Raw genomic sequence first — 6886 nt, 5'->3', positions numbered from 1 at the left:
ACATGAAGAAAAAGAAGAAGAGAAAATACTGAAAAACTGAGGTACAATAAAGATTTTCTCCACTTCTTTTGATCTCAAGTTTCAAAACTCCTCCTCTTGCTCTCCTAGGGTATTCTCTAATTACAGCAGCTGAAAGGTGCTTTCTCTAGTTCAAAAAGACGAGTTATATAGGTTAATCTCGCATAGAAAATGAAACTATACGTTTCTACATTTTCATCTAGTGCCGTAGCATCAAAGAGCAATTCTGAAAATTCCAACAATGCGCAGAAACTTTTGTTTTTATGTCTTAGATTAAAAAGCATCTTTTTCTTGTCTTATTTCTCTTTCTTACTTTGATGTAAACATGCCCCACTTATTCATAATTAATAAATATGAGTATAATATCTGCTTACTTTAATTTTCATCATTTTAAATTATTTCCTTAAAAATATTATAATAAATTCACATGAGACACTTAATTAATTTTTTTTATAAAAATAAAAAAATATTTTTATTTTTTATTGATAACTCTCAAAATATAACTATAAATATATAAATTATAATACAAAATAGGAGTCATCACATTGATTTACAATCTCCACGAGCATCAAACTGAACAGTAAAATCTGGTATCAACAAAAGACATAACAAAAAAGGTGGAGATGCATTGCAGATCATGCGCATGCTGCGGGGGAGACGATTCAGGGCTTTGCAATTGTTCCAATGAAATGGGCCTTCCCATGGCATTTCTCAATTTTTGGACCAAAAAAACGTTTTTTAAGGAAAAGGGGACAAAATTTGGAAGCCCAGAACGTACTAATTCTCCCCCGCCCCCGCTCGTCGGTATATAAATTAATATAAATACGAACACATTTAATACAAAAAATACAACACGATACATTTTTTTAAATAAAAAATTTATATATTTAATCCTATATATTTAAGATAGTTATTTTTAATTAAATTAAGGCATGTTGATCTTAGATATATTATTTATTATATAATAAACTCTTATTATTAATATTATTAATACATTAAAGTTTATTTATTTTAATTTAATTGGATAAAAATATATTAACTATATAAAGTTAAGTATGAAAATCTTTTATGATACAGCTTAATTTTTAAATTCCGAGTTCACCTTGAAACAAGTGTCCAATGTTATTTCTTTATTAGATTGACAATAAAAAATCAACCTGAAATGAAGATCTTTCAAGAACCGCATAACGATTTGGTCAAAAAAAAAAAAAAAAAAAGAACCGCATAACGTACAAGAGGGTAAGTCTATTCAGTTCACCATGCACTGAAGATTGGGCCACTTTCAACGAATTCAGGGAGGGAGAGAGAGAATAAATAATACTGTTTCTGTTAAAAAAATATAAAATATTTTTAATTAAATTTTATCTTTTAATAAAGTACTTATTTATTTTTAAATTAATTATATATTTTTATATTTATCTCTATTAAATAACTCATAATAAATGTAAAATTATTTATCAATAAGAACACTTTAAAAAAATATAATGATTACATCTTAAAAAATTAAAAATACTTTATATTTTTTAACATCCAACTTCTCAAAAAATATTTTATATTTTTTAATGGAGGGAGTAAATGAAAAAAAGTAGATAAAATGTTAGATGTTTAGCCTTGTATGTTCAATATGCTTGACTAATTACACAAATTTGGGTTCAATATGAATAACTCTACTAAAAATATTTTATGCATTCATAGGGATTAAGCCTTTATCAAATTAAAATTACAGTGAGGGAATTTTAAAATATTAAACAATATTAATAATAAAAATTCGGTATAAAATAAATAATAAATTCGCATGTGTCAACTCCATTAAAAATAAGCATTTTGAGAAGATTAATTATATATGCACACATGTAAGTTTTTTTCCATACACACAAAGGGGTAGAGACAGGAAGTAGGGGCTATGACCCTCTAACTTTTAATTTTTTTAGTAAAATTTGTGAGTTATATATTTTTGCCCTCTCAAAGTTGACACATTGTGAAATCTTGAAACACTAGATATAATTCTTATTCCAATTATATAATAGTCTTTTATATATGCATGTATAATCTAATTATTTCAGTAGATTAAATATATAATTGTCATAGGATATATTTATTTTTAACAAAATAATGCTATAGTTGCTCTTAAACCATTGATGTCATTTGAATTTGCTTTCATTTTATATTTGATGAAAGAAATTATGAAAATTATTATTAACAAACTTTGTCAAGCATTGCAATGCAAATATTAAGATAGTAAATGCTATGTACTTGATATATTATCATAAAATCACTTATACAAAAGTTAAGAAGTTATAATTAATATATGTTTTTTTAGAAGAAATTATTATTTTTTATAATAACCAAGATTTTGAAATTTATTATTGAATGATTTTTATATGATATATTTAGATCTCATTGACATAAAGAATCAGTGACAATTGAGTATCATTTCTATGTTAATATATTTATTTACCATAATCATCAATTGAAAGAATTAAATAGTAAATTCAGTAAGCAAGTAATGGGTTTTTTCAAATTAAATAGGACTTTAGATTTTAATAATACATTTAAATCATTCAATGCATATGAGAAAGATGAAATTTTTGTCAATTTAATGATAGTTTGTATTAAGAAGGAAATAACTAAAATTTTTTTTATATACATAATAATTAATTATTCTTATGTCATAAAAAATCAATAAGCGAAACTTAAAAATGAAGTATATATTTATTTTAGTTATGTGTGTGTAAAATTAAATATAAATATATACGTTTGAGCATTTATATTATGCTAGTGATACATATAAATTTAATTTTTTTTAATTATTATATATGTTTTGTTATTTAAGTCTTTCTTAATAAAATTTTCTGACTTTGCTATTGACACACATGCATGGTTGAGCTGAGCCAGCAAACTCATTCCATTGACATGAGGGACTTTTCACAACTTATGAGGAGTAAGAAAATCAATGACGATTTTGACCTATACTTTTTTTGATTGCATTAATGAGTCACTTTTAACATTTTTATTAGAATTAAAAAAATTTAAATTTTATTAACTCTATTTAAAAATTTAATGAGTTTTTAACTTTTTTTTATTAATAGATATATCTATTTTAAAAATAAAATCTTTTGACAATAATAAACTTCACAACATTAAATAAGCATGAAATGATAAAGATAAACTTAATAATTATTGAGGTTTTTTATAAATAAAATTAAAATAAATACTCTATCATATAAATAGAACCAGAAGAGTATATGTGCACTTTCATAATTTTTTTAGTCACTTCTAACTAATTTACTAAAATTAAAGTGAGCTAGTTAGAATAATAAAATTTTTTAAAAATAAATTACATTCTAACTTTGTCCCTGAATTAAAAAAAAGAATAATTTGATACGAAAGGAGAGCTTTTTTGGACTTAAAATGTTACACTTTTTTTTGTAAAAATTTGTTACGAGTGTTTGTGGAGTAGATATTAAAAAATTAAGGAAAGTGAGTCACAGACCAAAAAAAAATTATAGAATGTTGCCAATAACTAGGGATATGACTTTGAAATTAAAGTTTTAAAACTTAAAGTGTTCTGCTCAAAAAAAAAAAAAAAAAAAAAAACTTAAAGTGTTATTTTGCCGTACAGATTTGCCGGATTTCATCTCAGTCGCCACGTTTTAGGCCATTTCGGTACTCTAACGTCAACATTACTCAGAGTGAGAGAGATCTTCATGATGGCACATTTCCTTCTTCTCTGCTCAGTCCCATTCACTGCGTAATAACAACTGATTAAGAAAATAACTTGCTCAAGAAGAATTGGACGGTCCCCTTCACGCATGGTTTCTGAGAGAAAGTTCACTCACCAAATCTTAATCAATAACATAAAAGTTTATATTTTGTATACCTCATGGAGCAATTTTTTATACGCCACATGACTTGAATTATTTTTTTTTTCTGCGTGGATTTTACTGTGGTTTTATATTTCAAAAAAAATTAATTAATAAATATTTTCATCCTAGAGTTCCTTGCTTTTAGTCAAAGTAAAATTAAGGGACAATCTCATTTAAAACTTTAAAAAACAATTTAAATGCATGAAGGGCTTAAATGAATCCTTTACAGGTCTAAGGGCCCTTCATGTAATTAAAATTTTAACTGAAAATATCATAATTGTCAATTCACGATTGCCAGCCGCTTGAGCTCCGTCTCCAATATGCAAGCCACCACCACTAGTGGATGGCTAGCCGTCACCAGCAATCAAATCCAATCCAAAGGGGCCAAAGAGCTAAGGGAGAATTTAAACTCTTGACCTCTTGGTGCTTCAAAAAGTACTTCATCAGTGAACCACTAAAGCAATTTGATAATATACTAAAAACATAATACATATGTTATAGTTTTTATTTTCAAGTATTAATAGGAGTTGTTGTTAATTTTATGGATATATTATTGTTTATATTCGAATAATTACATATAAATGTGTGACCATGACCTGTTCATGTATAAAAAATTATCAATTTTTAAAAACCAACTTATTTAATTTTTTTTATGACTACTTCTTTTAATATTGACAAGTTATCAATATTATGTTAAATGAAATATGTGTGTGTGTTATAAATTTATTTTTCAAACATTTTCATGACTTGTGATTGATTATAGATATATTGTTGCTCATATCCAAACAAAACACTTAAAAATGTGTGAACATAACTTGTTTAAGTATAAAAAAAGTATCAATTTTTAAAACCCAATTTGTTTTATTTTTTTTAGCAACTCATTTTTTTCTTAATTTTGATTGCTAGTGTTGGCATCAGAGCTCCAGCCACTGGTGGTGGTGGTCTACCTACCATAAATGGAGTTTTAGCTGCTAGCGTGGCGGCTTTGGCAGCCAATGATGGTGAAACTTTTTTAAAAAAAAAATAAGAATATTTATGACATTTCAACTAAAATTTTGATTACACGAATTTGATTACATGAAGGGCCCTTGGGCCTGCAAAGAAATTTCATATCATGCATTCAAATTTTTTCAATGGCCCTGAATGAGAGTCCCCAAAAATGAATCTCAAAGAACAGGAAAATTTTGGCTCTTACAATTCACCTGCAGTATTCCATGATGCCCCACACAACACTGAATGAATCATATAGTTTCTTCGCTCTCTCGCGAGCCAAGTTAACGTCGTTCAGAATAAAAGCGAAAGTCCACTCTCAATCATGAATAGCCTTTGCTTTAACTCTTTCAGTTTCCCTGCTCATATAATCAACTTTCCATTCTCAACAGAAATAAATTAACACTGAAGCATTCACACTCATCCATGACAGATTTTCTATTAACCTTCCACTCATTGAAATTATCAATAAAATTAAAAAACTTGGTATAAGAAACTAAACAGTCATATTCGAACATGTTTTTAGAGATGCAAATAATTGCATTGATTGGCTGACTCATCAGGCCTATATTGATAATATAAAATTTAAAATTTTTGATATCCCTCTAAATAATTGTGGCAGCTTTTTATATGTTGACATAATCTAAGCTGTCTTTCTGACTTCTGTATAAATTTTTTTACTATGGTCTTGTATTTAAAAAAAAAAATAGAGATAAATCAACTGTGAAGAAACCAAAAATTAAATATAGTTAAGAACATTTATATATATATTACACGTTATTGAGCGACGTACAACATCGTTCGCGAACAATTCAAGGGGACAATTAAGTCTATATCAGAAAGTGAATATTTCGCTTTAATGGAAATGGGACCCTCTGGCCGGAAAAAAAAAAAAAGGATGTTGGACCCTTGTGGCAAAACTTTCTAGGGCTTTCTTGTAGGCATGAAATGCTTATGAGTTAGGATCATGGGTTTTCCATCAATGATACAATATTGGCGATTCAACAGTTTGTAGACCTAGATTTACCTTGGACGACCGAGGTTAATACCCAGAAAGTTACCAGTATTTTAAACTGCATTCAATGCTCTGTCTTTTTCTTTGGGAGAGGGTGATTTTCCTGTCAAAACTCTTTTGTCATCGTGACCCATGTGATGTTTTCAGTCTCAAATCATTAATGTATATGTACAAATCTGTACTATAGTGCAGCTCTGCATCCTAATTTGCTCCCTTCAATTTGTTCAAAGCCATATATCTGAAAGAAAAAACCTCCAAGGCTACATGAAATCTTTACTTCAATTGCAGGCTCAATCTAGACGACAATATAATGCAATACTTCTCTTAGCTGGCTGGCTAGCTGGTCTCTAGATTCACTGCAAATATAACTATTACTGGATCAGCAGCAAGAAATAATGAGGGATCGGTGAACAAACTGACCAAATAAAACCAATTCTTTGTGGATATATAAACTTAGCCTTCTTTAATCTTTCAAATTAAAGCATATATAGGTGAACGAAATTAGCTAAGAAAAGGAAACAATTCTTCTTGATGCATATATGAGAATTCAGGTAAGCTTTACAAATTTGCGTTCTGCTATAAATAAAAGAAGTTGAAAAGGGACAGGAAATAAATGAAGAGTTGGTGAGATGATCCTTTTTCTTGTGTTCATTGTAACCAAACAGGCTTCACATGTAGATGTTGGCGTGTTAAAAGCGTAGGGTAGGCCACACGTGCATGAATGCTCCATGTGCCATTTCACTAATAATCCTCATGATAATGCTAATTAAGTCTTGAAAGGGCCATTTCTCTAACTATATATGACCAAAATCTCTGGTTAGATTACCTCTTTGAAAAGGAAAATACAAAGAATTTGACTTGGATTTTGAAATTTTCTTCTGCTATCACGTTAGTTAGGACCCCACTAATCAAGTAGTGGTCTCAACTTACAATGCCCCAATTCATTGAGACTCCTCAACCTCTAATTGTTTATTTAATTTCCTTATTAGAGTATATG

The sequence above is a fragment of the Prosopis cineraria genome, unplaced genomic scaffold (assembly GCF_029017545.1).
Source record: "Prosopis cineraria cultivar Desert tree isolate PC_DT_omini unplaced genomic scaffold, ASM2901754v1 PC7, whole genome shotgun sequence".
Classification (NCBI taxonomy): domain Eukaryota; kingdom Viridiplantae; phylum Streptophyta; class Magnoliopsida; order Fabales; family Fabaceae; genus Prosopis; species Prosopis cineraria.
This window is presented reverse-complemented; position numbering follows the sequence as displayed.